Source organism: Diachasmimorpha longicaudata, chromosome 11 (genome assembly GCF_034640455.1).
Source record: "Diachasmimorpha longicaudata isolate KC_UGA_2023 chromosome 11, iyDiaLong2, whole genome shotgun sequence".
Taxonomy (NCBI): domain Eukaryota; kingdom Metazoa; phylum Arthropoda; class Insecta; order Hymenoptera; family Braconidae; genus Diachasmimorpha; species Diachasmimorpha longicaudata.
This window is the reverse complement of record NC_087235.1, coordinates 2,138,747-2,161,686: the sequence shown is the minus strand read 5'-3', so window position 1 is coordinate 2,161,686 and position 22,940 is coordinate 2,138,747. Positions and strand designations below refer to the sequence as shown.

The 22,940-nt window shown below is 37.2% G+C and overlaps 1 protein-coding gene across 2 annotated transcripts in view; it reads right to left on the bottom strand.

The window, feature by feature from the left end:
• Positions 1–22,940, bottom strand: part of Glurib (Glutamate receptor IB) — a 385,770-nt gene that overhangs the window by 177,545 nt on the left and 185,285 nt on the right. The gene's annotated exons all lie outside the window — the stretch shown is intronic.

The window sequence follows — 22,940 nt, the reverse complement described above, 5'->3', positions numbered from 1 at the left end:
AACAATATTTTCCAAAATTAAATTGATAAAATTAATTGATTTTTTAAATGGAATTGTTGAATTTAGCGAAATTATTATAACCAATTTCAATAATTCAAATAATTAAACGGCACCATAATCTAATGATCGATTCCCATTATTTCACAAATTTCAAATGAACTCGTCAATTAACAAACAAATTTACAATAAAAAATAGGTGTATACAACAATTCTTCTTTAATGATGTTCCACTCACAAGTTAAAAATAATATTTTCCCCCCGATTATTACATTCGTCTGGACGTCCGTAGTTATGCCAATCAATAAAAATGATAAATTAAACTATCGATGTAACCAAAATGTGGAAATAAAGCTCAATTTTCAACAAAAATGTAATCCATCCGTTACGTGTTTTAAACTACGTAACTAAGAACGGTGGCAAAGAGTAGTATTTGAGTTTCAAGGAAAAAGTACTTAATTGTATTTTGGCCGAAGAGAAAATGAGAGAGAGTCTTGAAGGGTCATTGCTTCTGTATCTATTCATAGGTAATGTATTTCTACCGATTGGTGTCGATTTTTTATTTTAAATACCCACTTCAATTCCTGACAAAAATGTAAAATAAAAACTTAAAAGGGGAGGGAAAAAAGTCCAACCATGCGAACAAGGCCGATGATACTCTTAGAGAGCAACAGAAATAAAAATCACCGATACATTCCATGTAGGTGATAGTGAGGATAGTTATTTTCTCGACATTTTATTGCTGCTCATTTAACCAAAAAAATACGTACATATAATGTACATAGCAATAGTTTAAATAATTTTCTGCTTCTGGTATTTTACATAGATAACATCGACACGATAGTCCAAAAACGGTAACATACTTTTCTTAATCCCTCGTTAGTTAGAGATAATTCGATCGTAAATATTCATGTTTTAATGACAAAATTCGAATGAATCATTATATTGATCCTGGTGCTAGAATATATCTAATTTCATTATAAGTTTTGTCGAGTTTAAAATTCCATCATATTTGCTTGGAATTCCATGTCAATTTTCAAAATTTCTTCTCATTATATTCTATACAATTCCGAATAGGCCATCAAAAAACAAAGCAAATATAACAGGACATAAATATAAAACAACACATTAACTCTCAATTAATTCTTGTGGAATAATTAAACCCAAATTCAGTGGCTATAATTTTTCTCATTGAATTGATAATTTGGAATCATAGAGTTTTTTAAATTTTAGAATTGTTACAACGTCAGAATTTAACTGCCTTAGTACATCAGTCACTAAAAAAAATCGAGAAATAACTAACACAGCAATTATAATTTTCAATCCTATTTTTTCGTGGGACTTTTTTTTAAAGAATGAGTAAAAGAAGTAGAAACGCGAAATTAATGGCAGCCAGAGAGCTACGTGAGAGCGTTTGAATAGAAATGTCGAGGTGGTTTTTTTTTCATACGTTATATTCCAGGATCCACAGTCAGGAATGTGCGCCACCGAAATGAAAATCTACAGTACTTTTTCCTCGCCGTTCTTCCTCACCTATGAACTTATCATTAAATAATAGTGAATTGGTTCAATTAAAAAAAATTAATTTCAAATGGGGAGGAATACTGCCGTAATCAGAATGATCCCCTGAAATCCGGGGAATGATGAGCCGTGCATTTTTTGTAATTGTCCTAGAGTACTGAAGCCGTATATTAGGGTATATACACTCTCATATAATATTTAATATTAATTCCATTACATTGTTTGTAAGGAATAAACTGGCGGTTTAAAATAAATAGTCAGTAGAAAGCTCTCAGAGTTGAATTACATATTTATTCGCTTTACGTACTATATAAATGAGTTGAGCGCAATCTAGTTCATTCAAATGTTCGTGAACTACTACAAGAGAAGAAATTTTAGGTAAAAATCAGACCTCCAGAGGGGGGAGACGAGGGATAAAGGTTAGTTTTATCACAAAAATGATCCTTCCAAGTCTCAGTTTCCCATTTTCTAATTTTTAATTATCTATAATTCATTTATATTTATAATTATCTCAATTTAATTTATTGTTATCCCAAATTTTAATTCCAAAGTACGGTCTAATTTTTATCTAAATTCGTTGTCGACATCGTCCGCAATGTAGTCCATCGATAAATTTACCGAAAATGATACGGGCATTACCACCGAGGTAGGAATCGCCAATCTTCACGCCCGGGCCAACCGTGGGTTAGGCCCGGCTGACCAAGCTTTGGTAATTCTAGACTTCACCAGGCTTGGTATCTTAGTCACACCAGAGAAAACCCAGCCTTGGATCCTTCCCTGATATCAGACCTGGGTACCAAGCTTGTGCCAAGCCTGGGAAAAGTCTGGTTCATTCAGCCTTCCTTTATAGTGTCTCGACCAGTCCTGGGCCCAGACTGACGAACGGCCTGATTTTACTTACACGTGAAACCAAAGAGTGGCAATCTCCTATGGTATTATGCCTAATTGTTAACCCCATATTGTTACATAAGTGTAAAGTAAGTTTTCCAATGCCACAGGGTATCTGGTACGTTTGTAATTTATCTGGATATGTTCAGTACCATAAACAGTTTGAATAAATCCTAGGCATTTTTTAATATATGAGCCTGGTATAGCGCTGGTTTGAAGGCCTGGACCAGCCTTCATAAGTTAGCTTGGGCCAGCCCTCGTTGCCAGGCCTGGCCCCACGTTCCATTCCAATGCTCGTCCACTATTGATCCAGGCTTGGATCCCAAGCCTGATCCAAGCTTACCTAGTCTTGGGAATAGCTTGGGTGAAGCCTGAGCCATTGGTGACTGGGCAGTAGAAATTTTTAGATCTACCCAGGCTAAAGCGACATATCTCACGTCTCACTCCAAACTACGTTGATTATACCTCGGTTTAAGAGTCCTTTAGGGATCTGCATATTTATTTTATGTATTTACAACCAATCGCATTTACAAATCGTATTGTATTGTACGGTCTGGCAAACAATACTGCAGCGATATGATGATGGAGGGCGATGTGTGAAAGAGCTGTCAAGAAAAACTCGAAATACGCGGCTGATATTTCGTGGCTGGTAACAACCAGCAACAATCGGCACAACTCTCCTCAGCGCCTTACTTGCTTTTCACGAAGTGATCTCCACGGGGCTGACTTACCGAGCGCTTCCTTTCAGCAGTAACAAGTGAGTAAGAAAAGTGAGGAGAATGAAGAAAGAAATATAGAAAAAAAATGAGGGAAAGAGAAGCGCCTGAAGGAGCGAGGATGAGTCAAGTAAAAAATATGAAAAGGCGATGGCGACGGAGAGGGAGCGATGAAAGCACTATCTTGGAAAATTATGTCACTCCTATCTCAGTCTGAAAAGTGAGGTGAGGATAGATGCTGTGAGATATGAAATAACTCCCATAAAGGATACAGGGAAAGCTCAGGGAATAATCAAAGGAGCTGAATCGTCAAATGAATGTTTATTAATTAATGGGGTAGGAACCCAGGTAGACATTGAAACGTGAATACCGCTGGATGCGAGATTCCCTAGCGCGAGTTAAACTAGGCATTAGGTACACAAAAATGTTCAATAATTTATAAAATGCTACTGCAGTTGAAATTGCTATGGAACCGTAGGATTAAGATCATGAAGGGATAGGATTTTTTTATTTTAAAGGGTTAATTAAATGTATTGCAAATAGACCCACTGAACTGCTCTCACCCCCGATTTTACAAACCCGAAATACACTTATTTTCCTTCTTTAATTCACCCCAGTTGTCTCACTCAGTCTCACTCTTCATCAATACAATCTCTGTCCCAAGGATGACCTCATGTGGCCGGACAAAGGCCACCGTTATGTGGCACAGAAAACCCTCAAAAACCCTAAACATTATCGTAATAAAATTGTCATGTTTCGCAAACACGTTTCCTTTTACAGTGACATTTCTTATGCTAGAAATAGACATGTAACGTAAACTGAAAACATAGCGTCTAAACAAATATTAATATTCGCTGGCGTCATATCGCTCTCTCATTCGTGCACAATTATACAAAGGAACATACTCATTCTTCATTATTTCATCCATCTCACGTCATATTTCTACCTGGCCAACCGACGTCTCATATGAGTTTAATTATCAAAAATGTTTCCTCAAGTAGACATTGCATCCCCTTTTTAAGTCGTTTATTGGAAGACTTGAAAGGTACTAAATAACACAAAAATCGCTTTCTCTTTCTATCGCAGACATCATTTCTCCATAAGAAACTATGAGACTAATGGTACATTTAGTCTCTCTCATAGAACAGAAAAAAAATCCACCAATATCTGATCAATTAAAAAAAACGAGCCTCATAACGTTCGAAAAAAATTTTTTTTCCTTCAATTTCCAAAAAAACTTCAATCCCAAACATTGTTACGAGTGCGATAACGAGCGATAGTGCGGTCGTGGATGTTCACGCGAAGCTTCGAGTTACCGTTGTCACACGATGGCGTCAGGGTAATAGCAATAACCCGAAAGATTTCAGCCTCAAAAATAGTGCGTCCCAAGCGATTTTTTTTCATTGCCACCGATAAATATTAAGCTGAGCATTACTCCCTCGTTCTGTTCTATTATTTTTACGTCTCCGTATTTCCCTTTGTTTTCCCCATTTCCAAGCCCATGTTCCATACCCCTGACGATGCTCGTTATTTTTTCCACAAGAATGAGACGACGAGAGAAGCAAAAGGAAAATTGATAACCGTAAAAGTTCATCAAACAATAGGATTTTCGCCATTTTTTTTTCTCTCATAATTGCAATCACTTAATTGGAATTGTATCATCTGCGCTGGATTAAGGCAACAGGAGAGTAGTGGTGGAGGAGGGGGTGGTGGAGTATTGGTTACCAACCACGCGGTGCCCGGTAATTACGTCATCCCATTCAGAGGCGTTTAGTTAATCCAAGTGGAATTAGTACTACGACACAGAGTGGCGGATGAGAGGGAAGTTAGGACGGAGTGAGATGAAGTTGAGGTGAAAAGGACTGGTGTCCTGATACAGCTGGAGATTGAATCGGTTCAATTCACTCTCAACTCTACATCCCAATAGACTACGTGTTAGAATTAATGCGCAGAAGAAAAATGCGCTGATCCCGGTAGGAACTGCCAAGGATTGACAACAGGACCGAGCTCGGTTGATTTTCAACTGCCAGGGCTGGCATTTCCTAGACTGGGGGTGACGTTAATCGATAGTGATGTCAATCTAGAGCAACCTTATTACGATAGGTCGCCCAAAGCCCAGTAGTGAGCCGGTTCATGACCTGGCAACAAACTTGAACCAGGCTGTGAACTTGCTCGAGTAGTGAGGCAGTTCACAGGCTGGTTTAAGCTTGTTCCCAGGCCATGAACTGGCTCACTACCGGCTCTGGCTTCAGCCCATGGTCACACCAATCCAGTTATAAAATTATGGAAAATTGATTAGAGTTGATTATTTTTTATTTTCATTTAAAAAATCGAGGATTGTCTTATGTTAATCGTTGATTAATTTCAAGTTGATTAATTAAACAGACATCACCACGACGACTTAATACATGCAATTTGAAGTTTTTTATCCACTATGATGAAGTGTTTGATAGCAGATTTTTATAACAATGTTATAAATCGAAAATAAAGTAAATATGTGTTAATTTTGTGGTCCAGTCTATTTCATTCCAAGGCTTGGATGCTTTAAACTGATGGAACTAGGCTGAGCATCAGCCTTCGACCAAGCTGATCTTCTCGAGCTAGTTGTATGGTCAGTAGGCCCAAGTTATGACGCCAGCCTCCAGCCAATTATTAATTCCGACATGGAGATAGGATTTTATAAATTTATAAATTCACTTGCAATGCTGGACTCTCAATAAATAAACTATCTAAATCCAGATTTATTCAGGAAATGAAACTGATATTCAATGAAGGAGTTACTAATTTTTCAATAACAGTGATTTTTGGCCTAGTGATAGAATAATTTATACTTTCATCAGTTCCTCCAACTTGGAATATATTTCCCTCCACATATATTTATTTTGACTAAATAACCGAGCAGGAATGATGTAATAATGGCTCGTGAAACACTTTTGTAGGATGATAGCATAAATATGATGGAATATTCCTTTTCCCTCAGAGTAATCTTTCAGGATGAAAGAGGAAAATCCTCTTTCCCCACATTCCTGCCCATTCCCGGATTAGCAAATGCTTGACTAAGTACTTGAGTACACGCCCATCGTCCATAGTCCCTCGAAAGGATGTAATACGAAATAGAATAAAAATTATCTAGTTGACAGGATCAAGAGCTATTTTGCAACCCCACATGATACGTCCATCCGCGAATCCCCCCCCCCCTACTTCCGTTACAAGTGCCAATTTACAACAAAAAAATTCATGCCGTTTTATCCAATCTAACTTTGAACATATCCAACAAATTCTAACAATGGTATCCCCCTAGCGACGAAAGTGGAGTCTGGAGACTTTTCTTAACAACGTTAACAAGACGTAACCGAGAATCGTCTCATGAGAAGGAGAAAACGGGCGCAGAATATGTACCTTACGGTTGTATCTTACGGTTTTATTCAAATGGCAATGTACGAGGTCTTCTATTTACGTTGCTCCACGTGAATAAATACATTTTTAATGGATAGGCTGGAGCATCAGTTATTCGTAAAGAGATTTTTTTGCGGGAATACCGATTATCCGGATCGTGTTTTCCTTTAAAAAAGGAGGTAAAGTATGAAAAAAGTTGAGTTCCGTTCCGGAAAAGCGACTTCTGTCTGATTTTCTCGTCAAAAAACTGATCAGTTATGCTGACGTAAAATGATAAAATGTGGAGAAAAGTCGAATTAGCGAGTCAAAATTTTTACTTCAACGCAAAATGCATCAGTGCAAAAAAGAAAATTTAAAGAGAATTAGAGAGAAAAAAAATCCGCTTTAAGGCACTCGGCATCGAACTCGGGTCTTTGTCGGCAGGCACCTTTACCGATTGAGTTACCGGAAAGAACAGAAATTCATTCTCAAATTCAATAGAAAGAGCAGCTAAACACATTTAGGTACCAAATAATTTGAAGAGAAATAGAGAGAAACAAATTTCGCTCGGACGCAGTCGGGAATCGAACCAGGATCTCCCGCCAGGCACTCTTACCGACTGAGTTACCACACACCATAGAAGCACCGCCTAATCACGAGCGAGTTCAGTAACTATGGGATATATCGAAACAATGCTTCTACATTTCGAGAATTTTTTCCCAACTTTTTTTAAAATTTCCTATACGAAATTCAAAATAATTCCTCGATTTTCTTACACCTCATCCCATAAAATTCAAATTTTCATTTTTGACTACAACACTAAGTTCATTTTCCCCATAAGACACTGTATTGAGCCCTGATTTTTCAACTTTTTTTTGGAAAAACCCAAACGAATTAAATTCCGAAAAAAGTACGCAAATATGATCGAGTGTTCCACTCGAACTTTGTGTACTTTTCCATAATTTTCCCCTTCACTAAAAGTCGAAAATCCAAAACCAGTGTGTACATTTCACTTAAATAAAACCCAAAATATTCTCGATTCATTTTTTCTATACAATCAACACACAAACACTCAAATATCTCCATCAGTAAATAGCAAAGGATTAACCACTAATAGTATTCAATACAATTTTTCCAATCACTCAGGAGACGAAAAACCAAAAGTTAAAATGGCCACGGGAAAATCGAAGTTTCTGGTGATAATTTAGGTATTCAATTACATAGGACAATTCATAGTCTGGGTAATGGGATTTTGCGTATGCGTATGTGTGGAGGTTGCAGATGACTGTAGGGCACTTTGGTGGACACTGGAACTGCGTGAGTAGTATGGTAGTAATTCATAGTCAGACACATGGAACGATTCAATGGCACATGGCCAGCGGTATGAAGGGGGGCGGTGGGATGAGGGGATGGCATGAGAGGTACCGTCATTTATTCTCAATACAGGGCTTCAGCCGTTTCAGTTGTTTTCAATGTGTGGACCGACGTATCAACGAGGATTGCGGGGTCATACATATAGAGTATGTGGCGTTGGGTTTTCAACGCGTGCCACATTGGCTGTGAAGCGACCCAGGCTATGATTCAATGTATTTCCTACATAATGCGATTATACCACTGTATTTCGGGGATCCAATACTAGCTTACATTGTTCAGTTAATTGGTTTTTTGACTATTGGATTAGATAGTTTTTTTTTGGGAATTATTAGAGCTCTAGATGGAGAGAATTGACGAAAAGATATTTGGGTAATTGAATGACGAGGAATTTTTGAAAGAGAAGATTTATTCGTGTGATAGGTTAAAACTATTGAGCTAAATTATTTGGAATATAAACACTTTAATTTGCTGAAGAAAAATAATTTTTAAAAATTTTGAAAAACATAAATGTGGGATTACTTTTAAGGGTGAAAAGGATTGATAGTGAAAAACTCACAAAACACTTTCTCACTAGATATATTTAATATTTTAACTCTACAAGGCTTCTAAAACTACTACTCTCGTTTGATCGATCCTCAACTCTAGAAGATCTCGCAATCAAACTATGACCCCGTTCTCTCGAAGGTCACACTCAACTCTTTAGCTCTACTCTAACTACTCTATATTCTGCTCGACTCTAACTCTATGCTCTCTCTATCAACTACTTCTAGACACTAACTAACTCATCTTAAGCAATTACCCTTGGCACCCCTCATTCCTCCAACTGGGCCTCTTCCCCCACCACCGTTATGGGACCCTGTTTGCCATTTTCCGTCTATGGGAAATTCCCCAAACGTGGCGGAGTGGGCCAGCTGCCAATGGCCTAGGCGCCATTAGTGAGAGTGCGCGGGTTCTACCTTAATAAAATAATAAAACTACGTCTAAAAAATCTCCGATACTACATAAATAAATCGAAAAGAATGAGAATTATAGAGGTATGATTTTGTTGGATTCCGGATTGAAGATAAAAGTCAAACTTCAACTTAACACGAAATCTTTATTATGAGAGCTAAGTATACTACTTTAAAAATACTCTTTGGGTATCTTCTTGGTTACAGATCTTCATTTTTAGAGTGTTCGAATTATTCTGATTAAACTAGCGAGCAGAGGGCTCGGGGTTAGAGTCCTCTGAGGGTAGATAGAAGGGGTGAGAGTACTGGAGGGAGTAAGGCCCAAGGTGGGTGATTGGCTAATTCAGGTGAGGCATGAGCCGTGAGGGTTGGACTTGCGCTATGTCAGACTAGTGGGCACTATTCTCATGGAATTCTCCTGTTGGTCAAAATCTTAGGGTACTTTGAATTTGAAAAATGTTCAGTTAAATATAATTAGAACATTGAGAACAGATTCAAATACATTTAAATAAATTTGCGAAGAGTTCGAAATGATTTATTGATCAATAATTCCAATGAATGTTTACGATCTCGTCGATAAATGGTTTCTATTTTCGAATATAATTCTCTGTTCATCACGTACTTCTTCGTTGACGGCAGCACTTCCATATACAGAAACGAACTTTTTCTACGCAAATTAAGTATTTTATTTTATTAATTGAATAAAATACTGAAATCAGCAGTTGTATTACACAATATTATAAAGGAAATCATTCCATTAAATTTTTCTTAGCTGCACTCTTTGGTAGCAATTTGTTAAAGTAACGAATAGGCCCAGGAGGTGCTTGAGATGTGGGCCCCGGACTGATACTTGCGGTTAACTTAATAATTAAAATTCCTACACTCAAAATTTTTTGGAGGTACCCGAATAATTTAGATTTGGCTTTACATAAAAAATTGCAAACTGAAATATATAATCATATCTCCTATATTTCTTCAAGGAGCCACAAAAATCTGAAGAAAATTTCATTATCTCTCTTCACACTTGTAGTTTTCAACGGCGCCTCATAATCAAGCCCATAACAACCGGTGCTTAGATGGATTTCGTTAGTTTCAGGTTGAAGGAAAAAGCTCATATACTACGTCGGATAAAGTTATCTACCAAAGCGTACATACTCAGTTTGATTCAATATCGTTGGGCCCAGTGAGGATTTATGCCAGGGGGTAAAATTGCGTTAGCAACAGCTGCCACGCAAGAGAATCTTTTCTCCTCATTCTTTTTCAACACCACGAACACTGTTATCCACTTCCCCCATGCCGAGAATTACCGAAATGGTGTCATGATGAAATTGTTCATTCCCGGAATTCCTTATTTCACCAAATCAGGAAAAATAACAATCAAATGTGACAATAAAAATGACATATCGTTCATAAATTTTTATTTCATTGTTAGTTCCCATCAAATTTTATCCCACAATCGTAGTTTATGCCGAGAAAAAGATATTTGGTCTTCGCAAGTATTTTTTTTTATGGTCACTTTGTATTGCTTTGACCTGCTTAGGGTATGCTGCAATGATGATTTAATGATTTCAGAGCTTCCATTTTTATCAAATTTAATTTAGAGGAAGCCCGAGTCAAAATTTTACCGGGTCCTCCAACTCAGCCTCAATGTTCTACAGTTACTTTCCTTTGATCTTCAATATTTCTGCGGAATGTTCAACATATTTCCAATTATCGATTCTGTGGGATTTCTATAATCATGCGTTATTCATCCGGTAGAAATCGCCAGGCATTGTCACCAGAGCCAAGTTTGATTGACTCTAAACTGCCAAATCTGACATTTCCTGGTATGTGTTTGACTTCAACCGATGGGGATGCCAATCTTGGGCCAACATTATTCAGATAGGTCACCTCAAAGCCGGTATGGAGCCCAGTTTCTAGCCTGGTTCAAGCTTGTTGCCAGGCTTGGAAATTTCTAGAGTGGCTCTGGCTTCAGCCAATGGTCACATTAATGGAGTCATAAAATTATGAAGAATTGATTCAAGTCGATTATTTTTCATTTTCACTAAAAAAAATCAAGAATTGTCTAATGTTAATGGTTGATTAATTTCAAGTACGACTTAATGTATGCAATATGAAGTTTTTTATGAATTATGTTTAACCTTTAGACTGATGGCAGAAAATGAAAGGAATATATGTAAATTTGATTTCCAGTTTATTTAATTCTGAGGCCTGGTTGATACCAAGAGTGGGTTAGATTTGATTGGATCAGGCCTGCTTTATATTGGTGAGCCTATGTTGGACCTCAGCCTTGGATCAAGCTGAACTTCCCATTAGTCCAATGTTTCACTCCCAGCATATCTCACGCTAGGCTCAAGCTATGCTGCCAGTCTAGAAAGAGGCTTGGCTGGTCTTGGTGGAAGCCTGGTCCAGGCCTGATCCGATTGTTAATTCCTACCTGGACGTTAATTTTACCCCACCGGTTCTAGACACATTTTCGACTTCAAATAACCTCGCACCACGATTTAACAGTAACTGGATCATTATTAGAAAATTCATTCTCACAGTACAATGTGACAATTTCCCTAAAAATTGTCTCTCCTATTGTGAAATAAATACGAACACTCCGAAGTTTTCACGAATTTATTCCCGAAAGATATCCTCATTACCGCCTACGATTTCATGAAGTGAAAAATACGAGAAAAACTAATGAAAATTTTTTGTAGAAACTCGTTATATTTTTCCATTTATTCTGTTCGTACAACTCCCTCTGCACCCCATAAAAGTTGATCAGTGAATAGTAAAAAACTTGTTTAAAAAAATGTCATTACATCCAAAATGAGAAGCAACAACTCCAACCTTTGAAATCATAAATTGGATAAAAAGATGAGATATTTTCATAATCTAGATCTCATTTTTATTCTCTCTCACTACCATTAATCTCAATAAACCCCAACATTTCTTATTTCATGAAAGTAATAAAATATCATGTAGTGCAGAGCGGTGTACGTTAATAACGTGAATCCAGAGACTCATGAGTTTGAAACTCCAGTGGGTTGAGGAAGGGAGAGAAAACTGAAATGGGTGAGTAAAAGAGATGGCGAGAAACTGGAGAAGCGAGGCAGATGCCCAGGGGTATTCAGAAGTACTGGGAGAGTTGGCGAGTTTTCGCACTACTTCTTGATAGAAACCGATGCACTGGGAAACTGTATCTCCTTTCTCATGTGGACCCGGCGAGTCATCTTTAAGATCTCTGTCTTTCTTTAAGACCGAGAGAAATGCCGGTAGGTTGTAAGCCAGCCTGAGACAGCCGAAGACTCGAGGGCATTGGCAACATCTGGCAGACTCGAAGGGTGTGTAGATGGAGGAGGCAAAGGGATATACACTAGGATGGTTTGAACACAAGAAATCGTGTATGACTAGGAAACTTACAAATTCCCAACCTGTCAACCGGGATTCACTTCCAGAGACAAGTGAAAATGGTTGGGAATTGATCAGACGAGAATTTCAAGGACTTACCGCGCCACCAACTTCATGGTATCGAGGGGGAGGGGGGTGATAGATTAATCATTAGAATTGACTCGTCGGTGGGTCACGAATGATTTTAGTTCTATGTGACAATCAATCATCGAAAACATGAGACAAAGGGGAGAAATGAAAATTTCCATAACAATCATCTGTTAGATCTTTGCACGAGACGATCAATTTTCGTGTATTATTTTGTTAAAGAATGATAATGATGTACGGATAATATTGGAGATGGGATAGTTATAATGACTCTAAACGTGTGAATGTCGACTTCCGAGAGCGTTGAAATAAATTACTGAGAGTTAACAATCGTTAGTAAGTAAATAATTATTTATAGCATTTTAGCCGTCTTTATCCCATTTTCTGGGTCTTCGAACCTCCACAACCTGAGAATCTGAGATTAGTCGAATGTAGTTAATTATCGTTAAATTAACTGGCGCCCAAAGATCGAATCGTAACTGTCGAACCAGTGAAGTAACCTCTAAAGGATTTTCTGGAGCCCTGGCAGCCCTTGACCCAGGCCGCACCAGGTGAAGCTTCAACAGTATTGTCTTAGTTGTTAGAAAGATTGTTCATTATTTATTTAAATATCTATTAACTCGAGTATTTATTATCCTTAAAAATGCCTGTCTCACCCATAAAAATGTTTTCCAATCTCATGTGGAACCACGAGAATAAAAGAAATACAAATCATATAAAGACCTATTTACTCCGACTGTAAATTAATTTTTGATAAATAGTTTCTGATAACTGTAAACTCTAATAGATAATATATATGTATTTGAATTAAGTATAAAATATAAGTTCTTAATTCAAGTGCATTTTTTAGTTAATCCCAGTATATGTATTCAATTGTTCATAACGATATTCTGAAAAAAACTATGACGTATCCATTCTATATGTTATATATTACATATACACTATATATATAATATCTATGAAATATTCATTACACGTTAGATTTATCGTTCACTAATATTTATTTTATATATATTGTATATGTATACAATTTGATGCAATTTAATCTTGTAATTAAATATTTATAATTATAATCAATTTTAATGAATGATCAATACAATGCATCAAATATATATTTTATGAAAATTACGTTTTTGCTCTCTTCTCTCTTGGATTTTCCATTGATATTTTTTCGTACTCTGTGTTAAGGCACGCAGATCATGCCTCATACGATAGTAATACAAAGTCTCGGAGTCTCTTTCTCCCCATCACTCATTAACTGAACTCCTCCCCCCATCAGTGAGCCAAACCCTCCGACAATGTTAACCTTACATGGTTGCACTGATAATTATAAACTGAGAGTATTTAAGCCCCGCATTCTCATACAACAAAAACCTAAAAATTAAATCTGAAAACAACAACCGTTCGTTAATCGGTTAATATCGTATGATTTCTGTAATTTAAACGACTACCTTTTCAACCCTTTCGCGGAAGTCACCCCCTTTGATTCCAGCACCACCTCATGTTATTATATAGTAACCCCCAACCTTACTCACCCCTGAGATATTAAGCCAGCCGACAACAAAAGGCACGATTTATCTGTATGAGAATCGTGTAGCTGAATTGGAACAATAATAATTTATTGTTCATTTAAAATATCTCGTATACGCGTATTCATTTATTAATAACAACCCTCGTAAGATTGTAGGGATAATTGATAAAAAGGTCGCAGTACGTGAAGATTTGCAAGTGATAAAGTCAGGGGCGTTAGGGATAAAAAATGAATAATTAAGACGTTTTAAAGGACATAGTCTCCTACGTAGAGATGTGTAGGGCGTCTCTAGATTGTCTCTATCAGGAGAATTGATAGGGGTTTTTCAATACTTTCTGTGGTGACGTGGAGGGTGACTGTTTGGGGGATGGATACTCTGATCTTCTACCCTAACAGCTATTCCATTTTTTTCATGCGGAGAAAACAAAAAAAAGTATTGTTAATAGTTGAAGTATAAAATTATATATAATGTTTTAAATAAAGAAATGACACACCATATTTCAATAATTTTTTTAATGGCCAACTGGCGAAAACCCCGCACTAGAGATCACGAACTCTTGAAATCGAATCCCATGGGTTCTTTTTCCCTTTTTTGAAAGATGAACTTTATGGGATAATCTATAGTTGTTGGATAATACAAATCCATAAAAAAAGAAATAACATTTTGGAAGATAATTATATTGCGTACTTTTAGATTCGAGTGAATCATGTAAGGTTTACATTCAAATTGATAAGCTCATGTATTTTGAAAGCTCAGATATCAGTAAGTTTCTGTCAATGCTTGTGATTGATTAGAATGAAGATTGTCCTTGACAAGAAGAAGAACCTAGGAGTGTTAGATGAACAACATGAAAATTTGATAAAATCAGTATGGAAAATTGAATCAGATACAGACAAAAAATTATTGATAAAATCCTTTCCATTATTGATGATAGCGGTGAATATCGACCTGAGAAATGCTTTTATGTTGATTAACCTGGAGGTTCAAAGAAAACTTTCATTGACACGACACTATACTTTTCGCGAAAAATAAGCTACACTATCGTTTCGTTTTATTTTGTAGAATTGAGATCAGAGAAAAATCAATTCAATATTGTACGATTATTTATGATCAATATTGTTTCAAGTTTCTTGAATTTTCATGAAATCTCTGGGATTAATTTGTTTAAAAGTTACATTACATCCGTTTTTGGGAAAAGGAGTTCTAAAATTGCAGGTTTCTCAGCACATTTATGCGGTTTATAGCACTATTTATGGGAATTTACTGGTGATAAGTAAATATATTCGACAGAAAAAATTTTCTCCCCAGTTAAATACCACTAATTTTCTGTAATTTTTCTATCTTTCACCGATTTTTTAGGTTCTTTCCAATTTTAATAAAACAATTGAATCGATACATCAGGCATTCCATTGACTGCCAGACTTAACAAGTACGTCAATAGAATCGAACACAAACCAAAATTTTAAAACATGACAAACACCAATAAAAAAGATCAAACACAAAAAATTTCCTTTAATGAATCTCCAAAGTTGAAATAAAAATTGATAAGTGTACGTTACTCCATCGAATAACAGCTCTCCCTCCTGCACAATAATCTCATCCATCCGCTCACCTAGAACAAAGTTAAATTCCATGATTAACGATCAACTAATTGAATCTGATAATTTTAACAATAATAAATAGCACCGGTTACAAGTGAATCTAATGGTGTGGTTTCTGAATTTACGGTCAGTTAGCCAGCCCAAAATTTCCGACAATGGACTTGGACCGATTACTGGCTACTATTATTCGTAACCACCAAACCGAAGCTAGTTTGCAAAATCCGAGGACTTCGAGAGTAGGGATGGGATAACGATGGGACCCGTGTTGGAAGGGGACGGGGGAGTCGAGGGTGCTGGGAGTTTTCAACCCCTGGGTCATTCCAAATCTCCCCGACTCCACTTTCTGTGACTCATGATAACACATTATCCTTATCCGGAGGGTAGCACTGTGGACTGTTAACGGTAAATAATTCAACTTCTTCTCACTCCTCTCAACTTTTACCCTGGACGCATTTATATGGCATGGTCGTTCGTAGTTTGGGGTGGAGAGAAAAGGTTAAGCCAGGGGGAATTGACATATATATTATGGTGATCTACACTTCGGTGAATTTGGCGACCTCTTACTCCCACGTTTTCGAACAGGAAAACGGTTAATGAGTAATGGCAGGCGTCCATCATATGGGCACACGTGGAGTTGTCGTACGATTAGTTACTTCCTCTTTACTGCCAAAGACATGAGCAATAGATTTTTTTCGTGTCAGTTTATTTCCTGTTTGTCTTTCGTTGAAGGGGTTGGAGAGTGAAGGAAGAAATATTATTTGGATAGTAACTATGATATTTGCTGTTACGTCCAAACACAATTCTTACTAATGGTCCCTGGTAGGAATTGCCAAGTATTGACAACAAGACAAAACTTGGTTGACTCTAGATGGCATATCCTAGCCTGGGTCTATCTGCAACCGATGGTGAGGCCAGTCTAGGCCTGTTGGATTTTTCATGAAATAAATGGAGAACAAAAATCAATCTCATTCTCTTCTGAATGTTTATATATAAACTAGCTGACCCGGCAAACGTTGTTTTGCCATATAAATAATTTCCTAGTAATTTCGTTCTCATCCCTACTCCGTGCTGTTTACTGGGTCAGAAGTGACACCTGTAGACATCTGGCGGGGATAACTAATTAAATGACGATTGATCAGTTTTCGACCGGAGAGGAAAAATGATTAAATTACGAAAATGGCTATTAAAAAATAAGGGTTGATCGTAGAAGGGTGAAAATTGAGGATTGTATGTATTTTTGTATGTTGTATCATAGAAAAATAGAAATTAAAAATTTCGTCTAGTAAATAGAAAAAAAAATTTAGCGGTGGACTACCCCTAACATTTAGGGGGATGAAAAATAGATGTTGGCCGATTCTCATAGATACCGAATAAGCACAAAAAATTTCATCAAAATCGGTCGAGTCGTTTCGGAGGAGTATGGCAACAAAAACTGTGACACGCGAATTTTATATATTAGATTGAAAAACATTTTTATGGGTTGGAATGCTGAGAAGTGTGAGGTATGATGTTTAGGTTTGATTTTAAGTATGTAGACAAAGTGAAATGAATAGGACTCTTTGAGAGCATGTGACTAAAAGGTCCAGGGTTTTGTTTCCCTTTGTAAATCTAGTTAGTTCCTCTAAGGAATGGGTACACAACGAATGTGTCTTCCAATCACAATTATTTGAGTTAAATAATAAAGTAGAGAAATAGTTTCAATTATTTCCAGAATTATTATTTATAATAACCGATTGCCAATGAGGGCCAACATTATTTCGAGATGTCACCTCGAAGCCCGGTAGTGAGCCTAGTTCACAACCTGGTTCAAGCTTCTTGTCAAGCTTGGAACTTTCTAGAGTGGCTCTGGCGTTAGCCAATGACCATACCAATGGAGTTATAAAATAATGAACAATTGATTGGAATGAAATATTTTTTATTTTTATTTATTTAAAAAATTAACAATTATCTTGTGTTAATGGTTGATTAATTTCAAGTTCATTAAGCAAATAGACATCATCTAGACGATTTAATGTATGCAATACGAAGTGTTTTGTATATTATATTAAAGGGTTTAATAGCAAAGTTTTATAACAATGTTATAAATAGAAAATAAAATAAATATATGTCAATTTTGATTTCCAGCCCATTCACTTCCAAGGCGTGGTTGACATCAGGCCTGCTTTACACTAGTGGGTCTATGTTGTGCCTCACCCTTGGACCAAGCTGAATTTTCCAACCTTGATCCAATGTTTCATTCCCAGCACATCCCCCCTATAGGGCCACGTTACTACTACCCTGCTTGGGCCACGCTAAACCCAAGCTATGATGCCAGTCTAGAAACAGGCTTGGCTTGCCTTGCCTTGATCCAAGTTTGGTTTAGGCTTCATCCAATTATTGATTTCTACCTGGGTCGGTACTCGGGTCGGGTAAAAGAAGAAATATCCTCTTACTCCCGGGACCGAGACCTAAGTCTAATGTCCATGAAGAAGTATAGTCAATAAAAATGGCGTAACTTCTACCTGTAGAAGGAGAAGGGAATAATTCTAAAATTATTGGAAAATTTTCTCAGTTACGACGCGGAAAGTACGAAATGAATATGCAATTAACTCGATGGCTAAATAAAAATAAAAAATTGGTATGCTTTTGCAACCTCTAAATATCATCACCAAAGTATATTTCTTAATAAAAATGTTAAAAATGAGAGAAAGCCAATAAAGATTGACGAACAAGTACAACAATGAAGTTACCAATTATTGTACATTAAAATTATTACTTTTACTGAAATATATCTGGTGACCTTTCGCGAATATTTAACCCATCCGTCAATTGAATAAATAATATTCTTATCTACAAAATCCGAATAGTCACAATCATTGATTGCAACAACGGTTGAAACAATATCGAATTTATCGTCCAAGAAACCGGATGCGTGAACACTGAGTTACGAGTTCCCTCGGCCATCGGGTTCCCAGAGAATGTGCGAGTGAGACGAAACTCACTGGTTTTGTACCCCGTTGGGAGTAAAGAGAAGGTTGCATTGGAAGAGGGTACGGAGGTATGAGAAAGAGGTGGAAAACCAAGTGGAATGGGAGTCACTAACGGGGGTTTGGAAGTCAGCGACATTCCGGGGGCTTGAGTTACGACCCCTCTCTCATCCCCAACTGCATTTTCCTTCTCTGAACTCGGAGAACGTGTGCAGAGACTACGGTAAGCGGAAAGAGAGGTGAATGGCAGCCACCGAATGGCGGGAATGACGTAAAGTGATGCCAGTGAAAATTTTCAAGCCCCAAACCCCATCGTCCCACCGCGTGATTGGTTGTACCCAATGATGGTGTGAAAGAAAAAGGGACAAGATGTGGGACACCGAAAACCTATAAAACCATTCGCTGACACTGTCGCGGTGAACGATAGGTGTCAGCGAGACGATAAACTTTGACGTGCATGGGGTGCTAGAATTTAATTAAAAGAAAGTTTCAAACATTCTTCACCCTGTTGAATTTTCCATCATAAAAGTATGCTTTCCATGACGGATTAATTAATAAACTAAATTATATCGTTCCCAGGAATTATGAGGGGATTCAAGGTGGTCAGCCACTTCAATCAAAACACGAACGTGTGACTTCAATTAAAGTTCCCCATGAACCTTTTCAAGTTATTTGAATGTGGTACTTTCACTCGAGTGATCCATCGTTCCTTTTATGCCCCAAAGTGAGTGAATATTATTCCTCGAATCAAATGATTTGCCTTCTGGCTGATGTATTTCACCCCAGTGGTTCGAAGCCCACTAAAAAAATGTAGGTCCACTCGTGTTCTCACATGAGGATGTGAGGATAAATAAACACTTTAGCCACAATAATGGTAGTTACGTGGAAAAGTAATTCAGCCAAGAAGAGAAAGTCGATGAATGAGACAAAACAAATGCTGGTATGCAATTGCGTGGTACAGCATAATCTAAGGTATCATATTAATAATGCTTAGGAGGCAATTCTTTTTTTTCTGATGTATTTCACCCTGAGAAAGCACCTTTTGATTAAAGTAGTGAGTTGTGAAATCTGAAGACAGTTCGGCGCACTAGGATCAACTTGCGCCCAGAATGCAGAGAAGGGTTTGTGGCATGTCCTTTGAACCCTGTCAAGGGGAGATGAAACTAGAGATCGATCTAGCTGAGTTCAAAAACCGATAGAGGAGAGTTAACCGGAGAGCAACCTTCTCTTCTCGAATCCTGAAAAGGAGAGGAGCGAGGCAGCTCGGCAAAGGTCGCTGGGAGGGATAACCGGTTGGTCAGTTCTCAATGCTGATTAAGGGAAGAAAGTCCAGGATATGCCAAGTGCCCTACTAATGATCAGTGGAGTGGTCAGGAAGCCAGTCTGAAAGGGTTCAGCGCTCAAGACCTGCCGAACACGATCTGCCTGAGTTCTTGTCGTGCAGGCGTTTATATAGCTGACCAGAGGAGTGGGGGAAGGGTCGTGCGACGGAGCGCTCGTAGCTCTCCCCCCACTACAATGGTACCGAAACGCTGACGGTCAAAAGTAGGAACTAGGAGCGTAGGTAATGTAGTGAAAGCAATAACGGTATAACTTGCATTCAGAAAATACTGTCAATAATTGTTCCGGAGCGGTCGGAGTTTTTTTTATTCTTCTTAAAATTATTCTTAATCTTGGGGAATATAAAATTGGTAATTTTGAAGAAGCATCAGAGTCTGAATTTCCAGGAACACATCCGTCTGTTCGGTAAATGATTTTATTGTACGCATTCTTTGAAATTCTCTAAATCTTTGGGTGCCATTAATGACAATTCAGCTTTAAAAATTTAAGCCATCCTCGGGATTTTTAATTATACCAATTTTCATTCTAATCCCTCCAACAAAGGCAGATGCGGTATGCGAGTAATTTTATTATGGCAAACACCTAAGATTTTATTTTTCCTTACATTCATTAATTTTGAGAATCTCGAAGGACTCAGGGTTTTTTAATTTTATTCCCCCCTCGTTTCCAGATCAAGGGTCTAGTTCCAATACTCAAGCTCAATACAGGTCAGTCAAGCGACTTTCGTTATTGAGAAGGAATGGATTTCCTACATCGTTAGTTCTTTTTCATACAGTCCACAGTTATTGCTTCGCCGTCACCTAAATTCCAAAACCGATCATACCTAGTTCTTACAGTCTCTCAATCAGGGGTACAATCGAATGCGACAGAGTTACACCGTGTTTCGGTGATATTGGTTTCATTCGAAAAAAATAGTTTTCTCTGTCCTCGTGATAAATTAACCTGATAACGGACTTCTCCATCGATAACATCAAGTTACTCTTTCGTGTTTGATGCCCTCAAATTGCCATATAATTTCTTTGACATTTTTTCTTTATTTTATCTTTAAAAGTGATGAAAGTATAAAAGGTGAAAAGTGACATTATAACTATTTTCTAATTAATAAACTATCAATCATTCAATTTACCCCCAATCGCCTCCTCAGTTATTCCGACACTGTGCGAGTGAACACTAATGATAACAATAATAATAGTAGTAGATCTATCAATAATTGTTGTTGATACGAGAAAATTACGGTAATTTATTATTCGTGTATATTGTTGATGTCATTGCCTTGAGTTATAAAATTGAGTTGACAAGTTGAATCAATAACATGACTTTGATGAACTGAAAGGCTATTAAGGTTCATTGATTAGTCTTTTATAATCAATCGGACCAAGGAGACGACACATCAATTAAATGAAAGAAAAATTGGGCAAAATGATCGTTCGGAAGAGACATTACATTTCGTTTATTTTCTTCTTAAAATGGAAAAACCAATGTTATTAGATTAGAACAAAATTTGGGGAAATTAACAATGGATCATTCAAAAATGGGTCCAGTGATATCATTAGCTTGTAAAGCAGTGGACCAAAGTATATTGGACTCACTAAAAATTGGAGGAAAAGTATCAATGGGAAAATTTGAAAAGCTGATGATGAGAACAAGACTTTCTAAGCCTTCGTAAGTTCCCTCAGCCTGAGTAACTCAGGGCTATTTCAGGCGTGACTTCGTCGTTGACTAAAGCCTGTTTTAAGGGGATTCATGAGACTCTCGGTGAGAATGAATGAAGCTCAGACTGAAAATTATGAGGCGGAAAACACCACGACTCACTTAAAGCTTAAGGGAGGCTCAAAAATGAAAATAACTTGAAATTATAAGTTCCTCATTTGTTAATAAATTTTCAAGCATGTGCGGTTGAGATTCGTGATTAACAAACTCGCCTAGGGCTCGTATAACAACTTTCATCTTTACAGGAAAATCCTTACCGTACTTGCTACAGAATGTACTAATTGTTGTGGTGGAGTTAATTTAATGTTGGTTTGATATTTTCGAGTCACACGATACCAAATGCTATAGCTGACGGAATCATTTTCAAAATAGTGCAGAATAAAGTTGAATCATCATAAATGTTTTTCTGAGTGGCGAAAAATTTTCTAGAAAAATTTTACTTCGTCGAAAAAAAGATATATCTTTCGACAGACAGAAATTTTTCTATTTGAGATCATACTAAACCGTACATGAGAAATTTGAGTTTTCATGAGGTAAAATTTCCGGAGATTCAACTGAACATTTCACTTTAGAGGTCATACCCCATGACCTAAAATTATCGAACAATTTGCGATCGTTTCCGTTGCGTTGGTTCGTTGACGAAGTGCTGCAGATTTTTCCGGCGAATTTTATAGGTGGCGGAAAGAATATACCGGATTATTTTTCCCACCCAAATTTCAGCCAATAGAATTGCACCATTTGTTGATATTTTGTATAGCCTACCTCGAATATCAGCGATTATTTTTCCCACCCAAATTTCAGCCAATAGAATTGCACCATTTGTTGATATTTTGTATAGCCTACCTCGAATATCAGCGATAATTTTTTGAATATTTTGGTAAACAAACGACACTTAACCAAATAAACCTCTTTTCATGTCATGGCACAATTCTCTTGGCCGAAATTTGGATAGGAAAAATAATCCCCTGAATACCACTCGAGCTTCAAAATTATAGAATATTTCCCTCTAGGTTCCCTGCATACAAATGAAGTCGTCAAGTTTTTCAGGAAAAATCACTCGTGCTTCGCACTCGTGATTTTTTAGCCTGAAAAACTTGACTCCTTCATTTGTTTGCAACGAATCTATCGGGAAATATTCGATAATTTTGAACCACTTGTGGTATTATATGTGATAATTTTTTGAATATTTTGGTAAACAAACGACACTTAACCAAATAAACCTCTTTTCATGTCATGGCACAATTCTCTTGGCCGAAATTTGGATAGGAAAAATAATCCCCTGAATACCACTCGAGCTTCAAAATTATAGAATATTTCCCTCTAGGTTCCCTGCATACAAATGAAGTCGTCAAGTTTTTCAGGAAAAATCACTCGTGCTTCGCACTCGTGATTTTTTAGCCTGAAAAACTTGACTCCTTCATTTGTTTGCAACGAATCTATCGGGAAATATTCGATAATTTTGAACCACTTGTGGTATTATATG